The following is a 20734-nucleotide window of genomic DNA, read 5'->3' on the forward strand; positions in this document are numbered from 1 at the left end:
GGGAATCAATTGAGCAAAAATAAGCCATTATGAACTGTTACAATAGCCACATTAGAAATGCAGAGGATTTATTTGACCAAAATAAATACATATCACCCCAATAGTATTAGAAATGAAAGTGAAGACCTACCATAAAATTAATCTCAATGATTTTAGGAATAGAACCCCAAAGTGTTTCGAAAAAAGACTTTCCAATATAAAATAAACTTAGACATAAAGAGCTTCTTAGTGAAACCTCTACAGACCCCTTGGAGCACAAATAAATAATTAAAATAGTTTGGGTAAGAGCTGACTTTGAGGGAATCAAAAACACATGGATTTGAGAAAAACTCCTTTAGGCCAAACTCATTAAATGCTCTGCAAATGCAAAACATTTGAAAAGCAGGGAATGTGATGCAGAATCTAAAACAGCTCTGATTTTCACTAGCTTTAATTACCAAGGAGAAGGAATATACATTTGCCTCTTTATAACAACACCTTCCACAAAATATTTACACAATCCTATCAGAAATTCCATTAACTCATTACTGAAGTATTTATAAATAAGCCTTAAAACAATACAATAGTGAGATGAAATAACCACATTACCATCCCTTCAATTTGGAAACAAAGTAAGGAAATCTCACATCAATACAGTATAACACATAATGTTGATGGATGTATTATTGTTCATGTTTTACTATCATAGATTCCTACAATCTAGCAGAAGACTGACATCTGGAAAGAAGAAAGGACTAGCTTGGCCCATGGAATGTGTAAGAGGCAGAGGAATATCTTGGATATTTTCATTAAGGAACTGGCCACCTTGATTTCTGAGACAGGTTATCCCTCTGGCCCAGGACTTGTCCAGTAGACTAGGCTGGATGACCTGTAAGATACAGTTCTCCACATGTGTCATGAATCACTATTTATTTATAGGAATTCTGGAAATCCAGCTCAAAATTTCACTCATGTTTTGTGGGAAGCAGTTTACTAATTGAGGTATCTCTCTAATACCTTTGCTGTTACTTTTTAATTTTGTACCTCAAAACAGAATGTATTTGAACCACTGAAAGCTGATCAGCTTTTCGGTTACCTATAACAGAGCTTCCTTAGTGAAATATGCATAAGGAATGCAGAAAATGTCGACAAAGATGGAGAGCCATAGAGTTTCTATTCCATTTTAAAATGTATTGGAAATTTTTGCTGGATTTCTAACTCATACTCATGTTCAAGATTAAAAACTGAATAAGTGCGCATAGTTCGCCCTTCTTCATAGACACATAAATGTAAAGAAACAGAGGGAGACATCCAGACAAACTGACTAGCACAGCAGGTGCTGTTTCTATGATGATTTTCAATGTTACTTTTGTATCAACTCTATGTACAGAAATGTACAGAAACCATATTAAGGAATCTGGTCATAGAACTGACAATATTGGTTAACATCTTTCAAGGAGAAAATTAAATAACAAAAAGGCAAATGTTAAACAAGAGAAAGAAAAATAAAAGGAATGAGGCAATAACAATAGTAACTCACCAAAGTATGAAGGCAGATGTGAGCAAGGTACATCTTCAGGTTCTCAAGGCCTCTTCTGCAATAGCCAAATTAGAGAGAAAGAGATGCTTGCAATAAAGCAGCTGTCATTAGCCTTGCAATTCATCGTAGGGAACACCGATAGTTCTTTGTGCAGTCATATGGATATGAAGAGGCAAAAGAAAATTGTGTCTCCTGTAAAATAAATATTTGTGTTTATAGTGAACAAAAGGAGGAGAGTGACTCAAGACAGGAGTTTAGAGATCTGACTGAAAAATCAGAGCAGGACCAGAAATAGAGGGAAAGACATGAAAGGATGTCCAAAGGATAGATTTTTGAGAGAGAATTAATGAAAATTCATATCATTCCAAAGTTGTAATTTTCAACTGAGAAGGCTGGGTATTTCAGAAGGCACAGATCTACTGGGGATAATGGAAGAATCCAGTCTTTATCAATGATACAGGAGAGAGTACAGGAATCAGATTCTGAATCGGTATCACTGAGTGATGAATGCCTGTGTCCTCCTACATTCATGATCAAGGGCCAAGGTCATCCTTTGGAACATGACCAAATCAGATGCAGATAGCATTCAGGGAAATATAAAGATCTCTATAGAGTAGCTCCATCCAAAGCAGTCAGAGACTCTACCAGAGCTGAGTGGTGTTTAGCCTTAACCAGAGTCAGTGAAGGTTTAATTACCTTATCAGAAAGATGTGAAAGATAATAATCTGTACTCTTAACATTTCATGTGTAAGAAAATCAGCTGAGATATGCTTCACTTGATAAATATTTTGTAGCAGAAATTTTTAGTTATAAGTAAAGAGAGTCATTATATGATCCTCACATAGGCATACAATGTGTTTGGCCATGTCAATCCCCATTATTACATTTCCTAACTCCAACCCTCTCCTCCTGTTACTTTCACATATTTCCCTCTTTGTTTCCACATTTTAGATAAATATACAGTGTGTGTCTTTGTGGCTCAGGCTCATCTCACATAATTTCTTGCTATTTGGCAGAATGAAATTTTTATGGATAGATACCACATTTATTCTACCCATTCTTTCATTCTAGGCAACTATAAAACAATTAACTTCAATTAGAAAGAAAGAATAAAACATGTTAATGAAGTACTTTTCTTGTGGTTACTGATATTCTGATTGTTATTTTCTGGAGGAGAGGCAGGAATCCATGTGACAAGCAGGGCTACTACATGAACGGATACATGGACTAAGGGTAAGACACTTGGTTCTAGGATCTGTATGCTGTTCATATCTATAAACCCCCACTAATTCAGAATGACATTGTGTAAGAGTTAATACTCATTTATTAACTCTTGTAAAAAGTATTTGTAATATATATAAGATGAAGACAAAAAATACTTTTGGCATTGTTATTTAATTGCAAATTAATTTCATTGTTTTCAGCCAGACAGTTTTGCAAACTAATTTAAGACTAACATTAATAAAATTTCATAAAAACTGAGTGTACTATAAATGAAAAAAATCAAATACTATGAAATAATGATTCTTCATTAAATGTAGTATAAATGTGTGTGCGTGTGGTTGTGTATTTGTGTATGTGTACAGACACTCACAGGCTTAACAATAAGGCTACTGAGAAGTGACAAGTGATCCCCTAGCTGATAATTTCTGTACTAACTTTTTTCATTATCATCATGAACAAGTCATAAAAGTAGAACACATAGCATACTTATTTCAGAATAAGCAGTGTAAAATAGTCCAAGTCATGATGTTTTGCCATACATGTGAAGCCATATTTTTCATGCAAATAAGTTATAACTTTCTGAACATTAACTAAATTTCTACAAAGACTCAAAGCTACATGAAAACCAAACGTTTCAAAAAGTCTTTATAAAGTCATTTACCCACTATAAACTCAACAATTACTTCAAGATGAAGTAGAATGTATTTTAGATATATCCTTGATAAACAAACTGTCATTAGAACAATTATCCTGCCAATTGCAACTGGGAAAACAGCAATAGAATTTGTTCTATTTTGGGCATGGCGATTATCAAAACAGCTAAGATGTTGCTTTGCTTTGTAGAATTTTGACTGATAAAATAAATTGCAGGAGTGGTCCTGCATTTTATTCTCCATCAGCTTCAAACTTCTAGCAGTTTATAGTTTAGCAGAAAAATACCTGAGAGGAAACAGATTGAAAGCACACTGTTCACTTATGTACATCTTACTATACATAGGTCAACAGTACTTTCCCTTTTAGTTTCCTATATCCATTAGGAAATGTTCTCCCAAAGAAAGCAAAAATAGGTTCTCAGAAGTCTAGAAGAATAATAGGCCATAGAAAAATTAATGTTCTCTGGGATATAATTAATTAACATCATTATTCCCATTGTAGGCTAAACTTAGTGATGATGGCAAGCTACATGGTGGCATCATATGCCATCAAGGAAGTGAACTAATAGTTTATATTGAGTTCATTCACTCAACATTCAGATGATACAGTAATAATTATAGTTGAGCAATTATACTATAAACGAATGTCTGTTTTGTTGTTCATTAGTCATATACCACTATGTTATGCATTAATCGTAGTTCATGAGCTTAAACTTACTTTCAAATATAATTGTTATTTCTTAATATATATCAATTAAACTTGTGAACTTATATGAATTAAATATGTGAAATTACATTTTGACATATTAAAAAACACTGAGGTCATATACATCCCACTTAATTGTTTTGGCGATGTTCCCATAACTAGTATAAACAAAGATGGTAAAAATTTTACCTTCTTAGACTATTGTCTCACAAAGACATTTATACATTTGTAATCAGAGCTACAGAGATATCCTAACTAATCCCAGGAAAGTGATATTCATTATGGTTACTGTGGCAGTTTGAATATAATTTGCCCCCATAGGGTCATAGGGAGTGGCCATGGTAGAAGACATGACTTTTTTGGAGTACGTTTGGTCTTGTTGGAGGAAGTGTGTCACTGTGGAGGTGGGCTTTGAGGTCTTATATAGACACAAGCCATGTCCAGTTTTTCAGACAACTCCTTGTTGCTTGCATGTCAAGATCTAGGACTCACTCTCCAAAACCTTGTCTGCCTGCATGCCACCATACTGCACCATGATTATAATGTACTAAACCTTAAAATCTGTAGGGCACATCCATTAAATATGTTTTCTTTACAGGAGTTGTCACCGTTATGGTGTCTCTTCACAGCAATAGAAATCCTAACTATGAGAGTTAACCTTGATCTAGATGGGTTCTGTTTAAGTTAGTAGTCCTTCTCTCTATTCATAAACTAAATATTTCCAAGGAATATGAGTTAATTTTTATCACTGAAACAAAATATCTTGGAATAACAATATATTAAAATAAAGGCTTATTTGGATCATAGTATAAACAGATTTAGCCAACTGAAGTGGCACTATCCATGTTACTAAGAGCCTATGCCCTGGGTAATTCATATTTTCATACCTCTGAAAGCAGAGAACTTGGCATATACCAAAGGAGAATATAACCTCAAAACCTGCTCCCAGAAACTCATTTCTGACAAGGTGAGGCCACAATCCCAAATGTTCCATAACCTTCCAGACAATGGCATTGGATGGGGTTCACATGTTCAAAAACTTGAGACTATGGGGATACATTTCATATTCAATCCACAGCACCACATATCTGGACTTCATATTAATTAGTATTAAATTGCCTGCCTCTGGAGATGAAAAAAATTCATCAAAACATTAACAAATCCTTAGTGTTGGTGCTGACAGTTCCATTCAATATGTTAATATGGTTTCAAAAACACTACTCTCTAGAAAAGATGAAATACTACCTTGTAATATTCACTAAGAAGTCAACTACAACTCCTTACTCAAGTGTTTATATCGTATTCGCCTATTTGAAGGAGTGAGTATGTATCCTGTTACATAGGAACTGACTAATTATCAGGAAGGATGGTGTCTCTCCCTTATTACATTTCTGTTAAGTTTACTAAGTTGTCAGCCTTGGAATTTCAATATGGGGTGTGATGCATCCTAAGTGAATCATTTTCAGCCCATTTGTGGGAGACAGAGTCCTTCTTGAAGCATGGGTGACAATGTTCTCATCATTTTGCATACAAGGACTCATTTTGTTCTGGAAATGAGACTCTATATGATAAGCAGTTCAACAATCTGTGCTGCCTTCCCTTCAATGATGCCACACAGGGATTACTCTTACTACTGTCTCCTATTTTATAATTTTGATGAATCTAACAACTTTCATTTGAAAATGTATATTTTGAATGGCACAAATGAAAGGGATAAAAATATGAGAATTTTTTCAATACATGATTTCTGGAAATGGTTTTACCTATCCTCTCAACTCAAGGAGATCAGTGACAGCATGCCATGTTATTAGAGGTTTATTTTTCTTAAAATTGGTAAAAACTACAATTTAATTTCTGGCATTTACTAATGACACAATGATTTGTGTAGAATTTCAAACATGTATCTCAGAGTAAGATTGTCAAGATCAACTATCTCTCCTTTCGCTTGCAAACACATTGGAAGTTGTTCACCTTTATAACTTCACTCTCTACATAGGCAAGGGATTCTTCCTAAGAATGCCAAAGAAAGCCAGTTTCAATAAATGTTAGTGCACATGTTTTTGAAAACTCATTTTAATGCATGCACACACACATAAACTCTAGATGCTACAATTAGAATTAAATTCTAGTCCCAGGGGATGAAAAAAGAAATCAGTTGACTGGCCAGGAGCCCCCATAACCCTCCTGTTGTTTCCTCTCTAATTTGGGCTTATATGTGATATCATCATGCCCAGCTCACAACAAAGGGCTTATGCTTGTTCATTAAGGACTTTACTCACTGAGTCATCTGCCCAGTCCTCATATAGCTTCTTTAAATTATCTTTTCCATTCTTATGTATTCAACCAAACTTATCTTTCAGACTCTTGTGTTATATGTTAGCACTCATGTGTCTTTCTTGTTACAACTGTTACCAAGTATACCTTGAAACTCCTACAAGTCAATTCAGGACTTTGAAGTGCATGTCATGTGATATATTTAGTCTACAAAAGAAATGGCTAGTCAGTATTTGTACAAAGCTGAAATTTGTTTCTTTATATATATAAGTAAAATAAAACTAGCAAGTTGTTAAATACTTTTGTTTAATGGTTCATACTTATAGAAACACACATATAGAAAGGCACAGTGAGAAATATGTAAATGAAGCAATACGTGTATCTCAAAAATCAATACAATAAATATATACTTAGAAGAGGTAAACAGTAACACTAATAGCAGTATTTGGTTAATGGCTGTAGTGGACATAGTCAAAATGACATTCAAAGTTACGTCATTGGCCAGATATTACACATAAAGTTGGTAGACAGCCCCCCCCCATTCCTTCCTCAAAATAACCTAGATGTTCAGGGTCTACATTATCCTTGAAGTTGCATTCATTTTGTCACTTTGTATACAAACAGCTGTGCTGAGTCTTTTAAAATACATGTTTAATCATAAACACAAACTGCAAAGACAATAGAAATTGTGATGATTTTGAAAAACACAACTAATATTCTCCTTAAAGAATGTTTAAACTCTGAATGGTATCAAAATCTCCCCTAAGCTTTATCATTACTCTGAATGGTCCTTTCTGAGGTGTTGGTCCTCTAACAATGAAACCCATTTCTAATACTCAGCCCACCTCTACTTTCCCTGTCCAGGAAAGCTATAAATAATACACAATGTTCCATAATTTATAGAAATACATTTTGAGACATATGAATAATAGCACCAGTTATCAATTTATTGAAGACATTGTCTTGTTTTGTTTGCCATTGAATATGTTTTGCCCTCAGTGAAAAAAAGTCAAAGCACACATAAAGTATATTCTCTCTAAATGTCATGGATGTTACCAGTGTTTTAGTTAATGAGGCCATTTGTTCCCATATGCTAATGGAATTGTGCAGAACTCTATTAAATGAACACATAAAACATCAAATCCCTTGCATTCTGTAATATAAGAACAGTGAATTCATGTATTCAAAGTCAATGATAATATTATTAATTCTGTAAATATCTAGTAAACGCTAATCTGTCTGCCAATTCCATTAAATGTGCTTGTCGCTATATTTGCTTTCCTTACGGTGGAATGTTATGCTATGTTCTCATCAAAGATAGATTACACTGGCTATATTCTTAATTTCTAAAAGGAACTTGGAGTTTTTTAAATTATCTGAAAGGCATTTCAGATATATTAAATTAAATGGCATGTAATGTCAGTGTACTACAAAAGAAAATTCAGAATATTAAAAACTAAAATATAACTGTTTATTTTCAAGAAAATATTGGAAGAATAATAAAACTGCTCCTAGTTTATTTTGATTTAAACTACTTCATGTTGAAATTTTACTTTATTGCATTAAAATGAGGATTTTTCATTGATAGTTTAAATCCAAATGTTAAACTTTAATAATTAGATAGAAATTAATCCTAAGTCAGAGCCAGCAAAATGTAACAGCTGGTAAAGGTAATTACTGCAGCAGCAACTCAACAACCTGAATTCTGTCCAAGTAAGCCATATAAAGATGAAAGGAAATTGACTACACAAAGTTGTACTGTGACTTCCATATATTTCTCCTCAGTGAGTTCTGTTTAACTCACACACAGGAATAATGAAGCTATTAGTAAAAATTAATCTTAAGTCAGAAAGGAGTATATAAAAGTTATGCTTGAAAAAATGGCAGAATAATATTTAAAATACAGATTCACTAAATTACCTTAGTGTTTACCTGTGTCATCAATCCCAACACCCTCTGCACATTTTTGGATACAGGCTGCGCAGGGGTCACGGCACTCTAATATTATTTCTATTTAATATAGTACTTGAATTTTTAGCTAGAGCAACAAAACAACTAAAGCAGATCAAAGGGATGCAAATTGGAAGAAGTCAAAGTATTGCTATTTGTAGATGATATGATAGTATACATAAACAATCCCCAAATTTCTAACAGGAAATTTCGACAGTTGATAAACCCCCTCAGCAAAGTGACAGGATACAAAATAAACTAAAAAAAAAAAAAGGCCTTCCTATATACAAGTGATAAATGGGCCGAGAAAGAAGTTGGGGAAACAATATTCTTCACAAAAGCCACAAATAGTTTAAACCATCCTGGAGTAACTCTGCCCAAGCAAGTGAAAGACCTGTGTGGCAACAAATCAGGGCTTTGAAGAACAAAATTGAAGAAGATATCATAAAATGGAAAAATAGCCCATGGATTGATAGGATTAACACAGTAAAAATGTTCATCTTGCCAAAAGCAATCTACAGATTCAATGAAATTCCCTTCAAAACCCCAATACAATTCTTTACAGAATTTAAAAGAACAAATTTCAACTTCATAAGGGAAAACAGAAACCCTTGACAGCTAAAAACAATCCTATACAATTAAAAACAAACAACAAACAAAACTGCTAGAGGTAACACCATCACTTATCTCAAGCCCCACTACAGATCTATAGCAATAAAACAGCATGGTATTAGCATAAAAAGGGTTGATAAATGGAACTAGTTAGATGACTCAGACATACATAGGGACATCCAATTTTGTATAAAGAAACCAGAAATATGTGATGGAATAAAAGAAAGCATCTTCAACAAATGGTGCTGGTCTAACTGGATGTCGGTGTGTAGAACACAACTAGATTCGTATCTATTACCCTGGGAAAAAAACTCAAGTCCAAATGGATCAAGATCTTGATATAAAACTAGATATACTGAGCCTCATAGAAGTTAAAGTGGGGAATAGCTTTGAATGAATTAACACAGGAGACAACTTCCTGATCAGAACAGTAATCTAATAATCATGTAGGCACTTAAACCAACAATTAATAAATGGGATATCAAGAAACTGAAAAGCTTTTATAAGACATAGGGCATTGTCAATAGGACAAAACAGCAGCCTACAGAATGGGAAAAGATCTTCACCAATCCTGAATCTGACACAGGACTAATTTCATAATATATAAAGAACTCATGAATCTGGTCATTAACAAACAAAATAATCCAGTTTACACATGGGGTACAGAAATAAACAGAGAATCATAACAGAGGAATCTCAAATGGCTGAGAGTCACATGAGGAACAAATGTTCAGCATCCTCAGTTATCAGGGAAATGCAAATCAAAACAATAGTGATGTTCCATTTTATGACTGACAGAATGGCTAAAAAAAATGTAAGTGACAGCTAATGACAGAGAGGATGTCGAGCAAGGGGAACACTCCTCAACTGCCGTTGAGAATGTAAACATGTACAGCCAGTTTGGAGATCAATATAGTAGTTTCTCAGAAAATTAGATATCAACCTACCTCAAGACCCAGCTGCAACTATCCTGAGGATATACCCAAAGGACACTCTACAATACCACAAGGACAACTGCTCAGCTGCATTCATATCAGCTTTATTTATAATATCCAAAAACTGAAGTCAACCTAGATGTCCCTCAACTGCAGAATAGATAAAGAAAATGGTGTATATTGACATAATGGAATATTACACAGCTGTCAAAAACAATGACATCATGAAATTTGCTGGCAAATGAATGAAACTAGAAAAGAAAACATGCTATGTATTCCCTTATCAGTGTATATTAGCTGTAAAGAAAAGAATAACCATGCTAAAATCCACAGGTTCAAAGAAGCTAAGTAACATGGAGGATGAATCTCACTGTGAAAAGGAAATAGAATAGACATCGCATGTGGATTGGAGAGGGATCTGGATGGAGGCCTTGGGCATGGAAACATGAGGGATTAGTTTGGGGGAGGATGGAGAAAGAGGGTACTGGGAAAGATAACTAGAACCAGGGGCATCTCTGAGATGAACTAGAAACCTAGTATAGTGGAAATTCCCATGAATGTATAATGGTGACGTCAGGAATCCTAACAATGGAGTATACATAGCATACATTTTCCATCTCTTGTAACCAGGCAAGACTTCCAGAGGGAGAAATTGGGACCCCAAGTCAGCCACATAACCTTTGAAATATAATTTGCCTTAACTAAAAGGTAGGCATATAACCAAAAGATGCACATTCATAAAACAAGGATGTCTATTCCACTATGTTTATAGCAGCACTACTTGTAATAACCAGAACCTGGAAGCAACCTAGATGCTCCTCACCTGAAGAATGGATAGAGAAAATGTAGTACATTTTCACAGTGGAAAAAAAAACAATGGAATCTTGAAATTTGGATGGTATTAGAAGAAACCATCCTAAGTAAGGTAACTAAGTCACAAAAAGACAAACATGGTATGTACTCACTCAAATGTGGATTTTAAACATGGATCAGGGGTGTGCCAATTTACAATCCCACTGCCAGAGAGTCTTGGAAACAGGAAGAACCCTAAGAGAGATATGCATGGCATCCCAGAGAAGGTAGAATGAGGCAAGATCTCCTGAGAAGATTGGGAACACTGGGAGGAGGGGCAGGAAAAAGAGGGGGAGAAAAGTTGGGGAGAGGAGGACATGAGGGAGCAGGAAGTTTGAGTTGGGGGAAGAATAGAGTAGAGCAGGATGAGAGATACCATAATAGACGCATTCATCCTAGGTTTGAGGGGATATCTAGCACTACTGAGATTTCCAGAGATCTACAAGGATGACACCAACTGGCAAACTAAGCAATAGTGGAGAGACTACCTTAAATGCCCCTCCCAGATACTGAATTTACGACTATCTTATATACCATCCTAGAATCTCCATCCAGTGACAGACTGAAGCAGAGGCAGACACCCACAGGTAAACACTGAACTGATATCTTGGAACTCAGTGACAGAGAGGGAGGAGTGATGAGCAAAGTGTTCAAGACTGGGCTGGTGAAACCCAGAGAAACACCTGACTTGAACAATGGGGAGATCTTGGATGCCAGACTGATTTGCTGAGAGACCAGCATGGGACTGATCCAGACCCCCTGATTGTGGGTGCCAATGAGGAGGCCTAGGCAATCTTTGGGGCTTTGGGTACTAGATCAGTATTTATCCCTGGCACACAAATGGACTTTGGATACCCATCCCACAATGAGGGATGCTCTCTCAATCTGGACACTTATAGGAGGACCTAGGCCCTACCGGGAATGAAATAACAGACTCTAGAGATCCCTGGGAAACAGAATGTGGATTGGGTGGGGGGCTGGGGGGCTGGGGGGGAGCGGGGCATGGAGGGGAGGGAAAGCAAACTGGGACTGACATGTGACGCAAGCTTGTTTCTAATTTAAACATATAATAAATTTTTTTTTAAATATGCAGGGGTAAATGTGGCACTGAAATTATCCCTGGTCCAGACGGAGACCCATGCCATGACAGGGAGACAACCCATGACACTGACAGCCCAGAGACCTAGGATAGAACCAAATACACCAGCTAAAAGAAAAAGTCAATGTAATGTTAAATAATATTTTGCTATACCCATAGATTGGTGCCTAGCCCAGTTGCCATTAGAAAGGCTTCACCCAGCAACTGATGGAAACAGATGCAAAGACCCACACCCAAACCTTAGGTTGATGTGGGGGAATATTGTGGAAGAGGAGGATTGGGAGATCCTGAGGAACCAAGGACACCACAAGAAAACAACCAAATCAACTAACCTGGCCTCATAGAGACTCACAGAGATGGAATCAACAATCAGGGAGCCTGCATGGGACATATGGAGGCCCTTTGCACATACATTACAATTGTGTGGCTTGGTCTACCTGTTGAACTCCTATCAGTGGGAGCAGAGACGGTGTCTTACTATGTTACCAACCTCAACAGAAGAGGATGTGGCAATTCTTATTGCAACTTGATATACCCTGTTTGGGGATATACATGGGAGGTGTGCCCTTTTCTCAAGAGAAAGGAGGAGCAGATTGTGGGGAAGAAGTTGGAAATTTGGGGAGAGGGACTAGATAAAGAGGAGGGAGGGATGAGAAACTGCAATCAGACTGGAAAAATGAATTAATTATATAATTAATAAAAATAAATTTAAACTAATGTAATTTTTAAATTCGTGTCTCTGTTGCCAGGCATTGGTGTCGCACACCTTTAATTCCAGTACTCGGGAGGGAGAGGCAGGTGGATGTCTGTGAGTTCAAGACCAGCCTGTGCTACAGAGCAGGTTCCAGGACAGGCTCCAAAATAACAGAGAAACCTGTCTCGAAAAAAAATGTGCCTCTGTCTATTTGAGGCTATGAACATCAATTTTGAGAGGCAAAGCTGCACAATAATTGAACTAACATTTTTTTAAATTCATACTCCAGCTTCCCTAGAGCAGTAACTCTAACTTGGTGGTTTCTTAGTCTGCCTATTTATTTAATGTGTTAAGCAAGGAAGATGCTTTACAAAGGTCTCCATGTAGAACTCATAGAATACTTTGCAAGACTAGTTTAATCTTCTTTCACTACTGGGGTTCCAGGGATAGGACTTTGGTCCTTATCAGCTGAGCCATCCTACCAACCCTTGAGTTGTTCTTAAGACATTTAAGTATGAAAATCCTCCAAAAGAGGTATCATTTGTTATTTGATAATGATACTATGTAAAATGAAGCCACCTTTAAAAAGTAATTCCAAAAGTTTCTCATGGTTTTTTATTATATGAAAAAAAGAATAAGAAATGGTTTTATGACCTGTTTCCAGAGTTTGGAACCATTCAAAACATTTAGGTAAACTTAAGAAGAATGACAGAATGTTCTGGAAAAATCATCTAAGTGCTGTATTCTGAGAGAAAATGACAAGATAGGTAAGATCAGGAAGATCAAGTAAAACAGACTTTATTTCAGTTTATTAATTTATTTATTCATTTATTTATTTAATTTTGAGGATAATGAAACAACAGGTTTTGCTGCTAATTCAATTATGTTTTATGAATGGTGGTGGGAATTAAATCCAAATGATCCACATCTCATTACCCCTACAGGCTGATCTGATGTGGAATCATGGGAACTGAATCAGATTTTAGAGTTGTGAAGCCAAATTGTGCTTTTAGCATTTCACAGATGAAAGCTTGGATCATAAATTCCCTTTGTTGCCTATGATCCCCTCTAGTGACTCTCCTCACTGATTATAAATCAGAAAGTGTTACACATACATCAGCCAAGCCATATTATAAACAGTCTTCAAAACCAGCAATTTTTAAAGCTCTAAGCTATTTAAAACTCTCTTCAGAAACAAAGGTCTAACCTAAATATTCAGATTGTGAAATCTGCCCCCATATATTTTCTCCAAATTCTGATACGTTATTATCCCCAGTAAAACAAGGCTAATCTCAAAACCCTCTTAGGAATACATTACTTGCTGTATAAAAGGAAGCCTTATTGTAATACACTTTTATATATAAACAACTATACATGTTTAATGTGTATAACTTGAAGATTTTAGTATATGCAAACATCCATGAAATAATCAACATAGTTCAGGAAGTAGACATACCCACCATCTCCCAAAATTCCTCAGTTTCCTTTGCTTGTGTTTAGTGACAAGAATATTTAGCAGGAAATATAATATTAACTAATTTTAAGTGTATAAGATCTCAGTCATGCTAGATGATTATGTTCTAAAGATCTATGAGAAAGATACAAACAACATATTGTCCTTAAAGCATGAATAAATACGCAGACAATTTAGCATGTGGTATTATTGTCCAAATGCTAACAATTAGTACTTTAAAATGCAATGTTGCATTTAGGTGTTTGAGTTGCTTTAAAGACACAGCCAAACCTAGCTTCTTCATGTCAACCATTTCATGGCAAAGTTTTGAGATTTCTCCTAAGAGCCACATGTTTTTCTTTTATTTTTCTCTCTTATATTCTTCTCCCTCCACTATGCCAGCTTCTCCCATCTCTCCTCTACCTCGGATCTGTTTCCTTTGAAACAGAGAGAGAGAGAGAAAGCAGGCCTTCCACAGAACATGACCTAACACATTACAATAAGACCAGGCACAAACCCTCAAAAACCATCATATCAAGGCTTCATGAGGCAACACAGTAGGAGGAAAAGGATCCCAAGGACAGTCAAAAGAGTCAGAGACACCTGACTCACACTCCCACTACTAGGAGTCCCACAAGAACACCCAAGCTATACAACTGTAGCACGAATAAAAGACCCAGAGACAGATATTGGAGTGCAAGATTCAACTTGAAGATCTGACAGCTGGCCACTAACTCTTACCTCTTCCTCAGCTCATATCAAAAGAGTGATTCTCAGACTGCTTGCAACTTCACTGCTCCTCTGAGTCACTCAGACTGCTATGCTTTCCTCGGTGTGGATATAGACTCATGAAACTCACCAGTGAATACTCTGTTCCTATTTTTTATATCTCTCTAGTGGATTAAAGGTGTGAGCCCTATTACTCTTTTAAATTGATTCAATCTTGTGTATTTCTGGGTGGCCTTGAACTCAGAGAGATTCATTTGCCTTTTTCTCCTGAGTCCTGGGATTAAAAGCATATACCACCACTGCTTAATCTCTGTATTTTAAGGCTGACTTTTCTTTCTGAATCCTCAAACAAGCTTTAGTAAGTCATGCATGATATGTCTCCACATACAACCATATGGTATATGTAGAGGACATAGCTCAGACCTGTACAGGGTCCATGTTTCTCCCTTCAGTCTCTGTGAGGCCCTATAGCCCTGCGTAGTTGATTCTGTGGGACATGTTCTCATGGTGTCCTCTACCCTCTGGCTCCTATAATCCCTCCATCCCTTCTTCTGTGGGGGGTTCCCTTGATCTGCCTAGTATTTGTCTGTGGATCTATACATCATCTATTCCTATCAGTTGCTAGGTGATAACTCCTCTGATGACACTTGGACTAAGAACTTATCTATGAGGATAGCAAATTATCATCATGAATGATTTCACTAACTTTTGAATTTTTTTATCAGCCAGTTTGATTCTATCCTTGGTCTCTAGGCTGTCCTCAAACTGAAAACAAACTAGATGCTACTTACCTGAAGAATGGATAAAGAAAATGTGGTGTATTTACAAATTGGAGGATTATTCAGATGTTGAAATCAATGGCATCAAAAAATGTGCAGGCAAATGGATGGCACTAGAAAAAATCATCCTGAGTCAGGTAACTCATACCTAAAAAGACAAACATGGTATGTACTTATAGATGAGAGACTATTAATGTTAAGTAAAGGGTAATCATGCTATAATCCATAGAGCCAGAGAAGCTAAGTAACAAGTAGGGTTCCAGAGGGGCTGCATTGATAACACTGTGAAAGGTGAGTACAATATATTTTGCAGGTAGACTGGGGACAGATGGAAAAAGGATCAGAAAGGATTAGGTAGGGGATGGGAGGGATGGAGGGAGAGGGTCCTGGGAGAGATGACTGGAATTTTGGTGTATTTGTGGGGTAATATATAAACACAGTGCAGTGGGAACTCCATGGAATCTACAAGAGTGACCTTAGCAAAGATTTCTAGCAATGTGGGATATGGAACCTGATCTGGTCGTCATCTGTAGCAAGGTAAGCCTCCTAGCAGTGGGACTGATATACCAAAATAGTCACAAAACCTTTCACCCTGTCTACAGGATGTGTAGGGATAATGGTAGTGCAGAACTTGAGGGAGTGGCCAACCAGTAATTGAGCAACTTGAGGTCCACACTTTGAGAAAGAGTCCACAATTGACACTGCCTGGATGGGCACAATTATAAAACTTCTTTAAGGAAACCAGAATGTATTTCATAGAATGCCTTTCATTGCATAGTTGCTGAGTAGTAAATCACTCATCTACACAAATGCAGCCACCTGTCATTTTTTATCACAGAGACAGAACATTTTCTTTTTATTACCTCAAGTTACATATTACTACTTTTTTCCAAATCTCTTGTCTCACTTAGGAACAAAGAAAGGCAGTCCCACAAAGGACTCCAGCATCACTGGCTCCTTCTGCAGTTAATGTATGCTTGAATATACATCTTTTCAACACCTGTGTGCAAAACGCTGGCAGATCACAAGGTTGCCAAGGAACATGTGTCCCTTGCTTACAGTATTCCATCTGCAGTGGCAGCCAGTCACTAATAAACATATGTAAACGTTCCCCTTTGTCATTTTCTTCCTGTAAAAATCAAATCATAGCCCATCTATTTAAATCACAGACACACACTGATACATATTTTAGAACTTCCATCTAACATAGTGATGTATTCCAATGATATTATTCACATCCTTGAATAAAGGACAAAGAACAACCTCTATGCTATGATTATACTCTTTGTTAAAAGACAGAGTCATCAATGGTAAAAAAATTAAAAAACCAGAATATCTACTCTTATCCCATAGCACAGGAATGAGGAAAATAGAAAGTTGTAGGTTGACTAGAGGGAAATCACAGGTTTCTGCCTCTCAGAAGAGCAGCAATGCAATAAACAGACAGAAAACAGGTGTGACTTAGAAATGTTCCCTGTGAATGTTAGGTCGACCTGGAAGCAGTGATATTCAGCAGCTTTTGTATACCTACTCAGGTTAGGCAGAAAGATGAAGTACACATAATTCATTTGAGTATAAGACTGTTATAGACATCCATATTTCAGTTGAAGCCCATCAACTGATATACCTTCAAGGATGAAATTCTGTACACTGTAACCTGTCTTACTGACTAGTTCTGTGCCTGGGTACTCTGACCTCATGAATCATATGAGTCATAACTGAATATCAGGGCCCCTACCTACTGCAGTTGCTCCAAACTGTCTCAAAAGAGGCAGCTCTCACATCACAGGAATAAAGAGATGACTCATTCTAAAGGCAAATACACAAGAGCATGGCCGAGGAACACAGTTTTAAGTTTCCCCAAATAGAATGGTTCAATGAGGAAGCCATTGCATGAACTGTGTTGGGTAACATAACCAAGAAGGCCAAACTAAAGTAGTCAACCTGGTAATGATGAGGATGCTTTAAGAGACACTTGTGTCTCTATTATAGGTAACATACATATAGCTTACTATTGAAACAATGGGTCCCCAAAATATGGAAGTTCCCCCAGAAATCTTACATTGGAAAAAACAAAAAGCTACCATCTATAGCTTACTATTGAAACAATGGGTCCCCAAAATATGGAAGTTCCCCCAGAAATCTTACATTGGAAAAAACAAAAAGCTACCATCTAGAAGCAGCGCTTATCTCTGAGAAAGATCTTATGCAGTTCTAATGACTCTTCAGATCACCTTACAGGATGAAATGGGGAAGCAGACATTGATGGCTCTAAAGTGGGCAGGACCACACCTTGATCAGGACTGCTTAGATGTAAACATCCTTGGCCCTCTATTTCAACTTTAACTTCATTTCAGGAACCTGAAGATACATTGGATTGGGGAACAACCGGATCTATTTCCCTCTTCGCAACATGTCCACATCGAATACATTTCCTTTTCTGCTTTCCACTATTAATTTTGTCATTTTAATTAGCTTACTTGCTTGGGGCAGAGGTTGTTATTCCAAAGTTTAATAACAATAACAAATACTTCAAATACACTGGTGTCTACATGCAGTAGGCATGTCACAGAAACAAGGACAGAATTTCTGCTAAGCATCATGAATGCTACTTGATAGTATTCTTCACCTTTTGATTCTTGGAAACTAGGTGTTTGTTCATACGTCCCTCCCCCACACAAAGAATGTATGGTCACATAAAGAGGAGTACAAAACTGGCTACTAAGGGCACTAAAGATTGCCCAAGATAATTTTTTTCTGAATCTGCAAACATCTTCATCTTTCCACTTGAGTGAAGTCTTAATCAGCCAAACTATCACTCACACAATAATACTCATTCATGTCCTCTCTTGTGGTATGCTACCTGGTGCTGCTTTCCTAGCCTACCTCAGGATGGCCATGTTCAATACTTGTCCTTTTAAGTTCACCCCAAATGCACTAATTAAGTATCCTTTAAACTCTCATTGACTTGTTTTCTCTTTGACTTCCTCTGCACTCCAATGCATCATCTGTTGCAAACACTTCCCTTCTTTGCATCACATTAACCTGTGCATGCATGCAGACATGACATGGCAGCTAAGCATAGGAATTTTCATTCATTGTTTCATCTCCTAGCAGGAAGGTATTGAAAATGGAATAGCTAAACCAAAGAATAGAAGCACAAGTAGGAGAATTTCCTTGCTTCTGTTGTAAAATAGAGAGGAGGTGCTTCTTATTTGAATATTCATAAACATATTGTTTTAACATAATTTTTAAGTCTCTCTCTCACACACACACACACATACACACACGCACATACATAAAAATATGTGGGAAATCTGCTCTGTTTTATAAACTACACCCACACCAGGTGTAGCTTGCCTTATTCATACTTCCATGCTGCTGCCATGAAGCAGATTGTACTAGACATTTTAAAAGTTATAGAGTCATACATAGACAACTAAACACTGTACAATATTTCCCCTACCATTGATAAATATGTGTTCCTACCATTCTTCTATAGATGACCTGGATTAAATGTCTAATTGCACTATTTAAAAAAAAGAAGTTCGCTGGGCGTTGGTGGCACATGCTTTTAATCCCAGCACTCGGGAGGCAGAGACAAGTGGATCTCTGTGAGTCTGAGGCCAACCTGGTCTACAAGAGCTAGTTCCTGGACAGTCTTCAAAGCCACAGAGAATCCCTGTCTTGAAAAACAAAAACAAAAAACAAAAAAAGAAGAAGTTCAGACTGGAGGGATAGCTCAGCCATTAAAGGCTAGGCTCCCAACCAAAAATAAAGATGTTCATCAAGGAGATGGGTTTAATTATATTACTAAAGTACATGCTTTAGTCCAATGCCCAAATAATAGATGTTTATAAGAACATAAATATTTGTTTCTTATGTATTAGGCAATATAATTCTTAATGATATAGTATAGTCAGCCAGAATTTTAAAGGCAACAGCATATATGGCCTCAGGGACACTCATTTTTACATTCAATACTCCAGAAGAAAGAAGAAAAGGAGTGTCTATGTAACTGTAAGGGGCATGGCATTTCTATTTTGTTCTTGTTTTGTTTTTCTGTTTTATAATTTGTGCCCCCCATTTACAGTGTAGTGTGAGCATCAGAAGATTTATCACACGGGAGCTCACTAGAAATACTCACTTGTGGGCTACATGTTGCAGTTCAGACTGATTCCAAATCTGTAGTAATAGGTTTCTGAAGAGATATTTGTCTAAAATTTCAGAGTATGATATACAAAGAGGATAATGAATCTTCTTTCTCGTAACCTTCAAATTACACCTTCACTTTAAAGAATATTGTAGCAATCTAATTTTATTTCTTTTTATCATAAAACCAAATGCATTAGGCAAAGGATAATGTCTGTTGCTCAGACATATATTCAATGTGTGTGTGTGTATGTGTGTGTATTTGCAGAAAGTGCATGAGAGTGTGTGAGCAGAAACACAAGTGCATATTCATAGGCTTTTGTATCAAACACATATTTTTAATGTTTTGTCATAGAAATAGGAAAGATGGTGGTCTCACCACAGAATTTAAGTGACCCAATTGTTGCCAGTAAATGTGGATAACACATCAATTGGAGTCTTCATTGGACTAATCTTTTTTTTTTTATTTTAATTTTAAATAGCTTGTTTTACATGTCAATCCCAGTTCCCTCTCCCTCCCCTCCTCCCACACTCCCCTTCCACCCTCCCTCCCACCCTATTGCCAAATCCTTCCACATAGGGGATGTCTAGAGTCTATCATTTTACTCTTGGTAGGGTCAAGGCACTCCCCTAAGAGTCCAGGCTGAGAGAGCATCTCTCTTTGTGCTATAGGCACATGAAGACAGATTGTATACCAGGGATAGACACTGATCCACAGCTCAGAGCCCCATAGGTTGTCCAGGCCTTCTCACTGACACTCACATTTGGGGGGTCCAGATCGGTCCCATTCTGGCCTCCCCGCTGTCGGTCTGGGGTCCAAGAGCACTCCCCTGTTCAGATCAGCTGTCTCTGCTGGTTTTGCCAGCCCATTCTTTGCCAATTTGCTCATCATTCCTCTCTCTCTGTCACTGGGTTCCTTGGGTTCAGTTCAGTGCTTAGTTGTGTGTTTGCCTCTGCTTCCATCAGTCCCAGGATGAAGGCTCCCGGATAGTTATAGACATCAAGTTCATTATCAGGAATGGGCATTCGAGGTGGTCCTTCCACTATTGCTTAGCTTGCCAATTGATGTTATACCTTTAGATCACTCGAGGTCACTCTGGTGC

The sequence above is a fragment of the Mesocricetus auratus genome, unplaced genomic scaffold, assembly GCF_017639785.1.
Source record: "Mesocricetus auratus isolate SY011 unplaced genomic scaffold, BCM_Maur_2.0 Super-Scaffold_100691, whole genome shotgun sequence".
NCBI classification, from domain to species: Eukaryota; Metazoa; Chordata; class Mammalia; order Rodentia; family Cricetidae; genus Mesocricetus; species Mesocricetus auratus.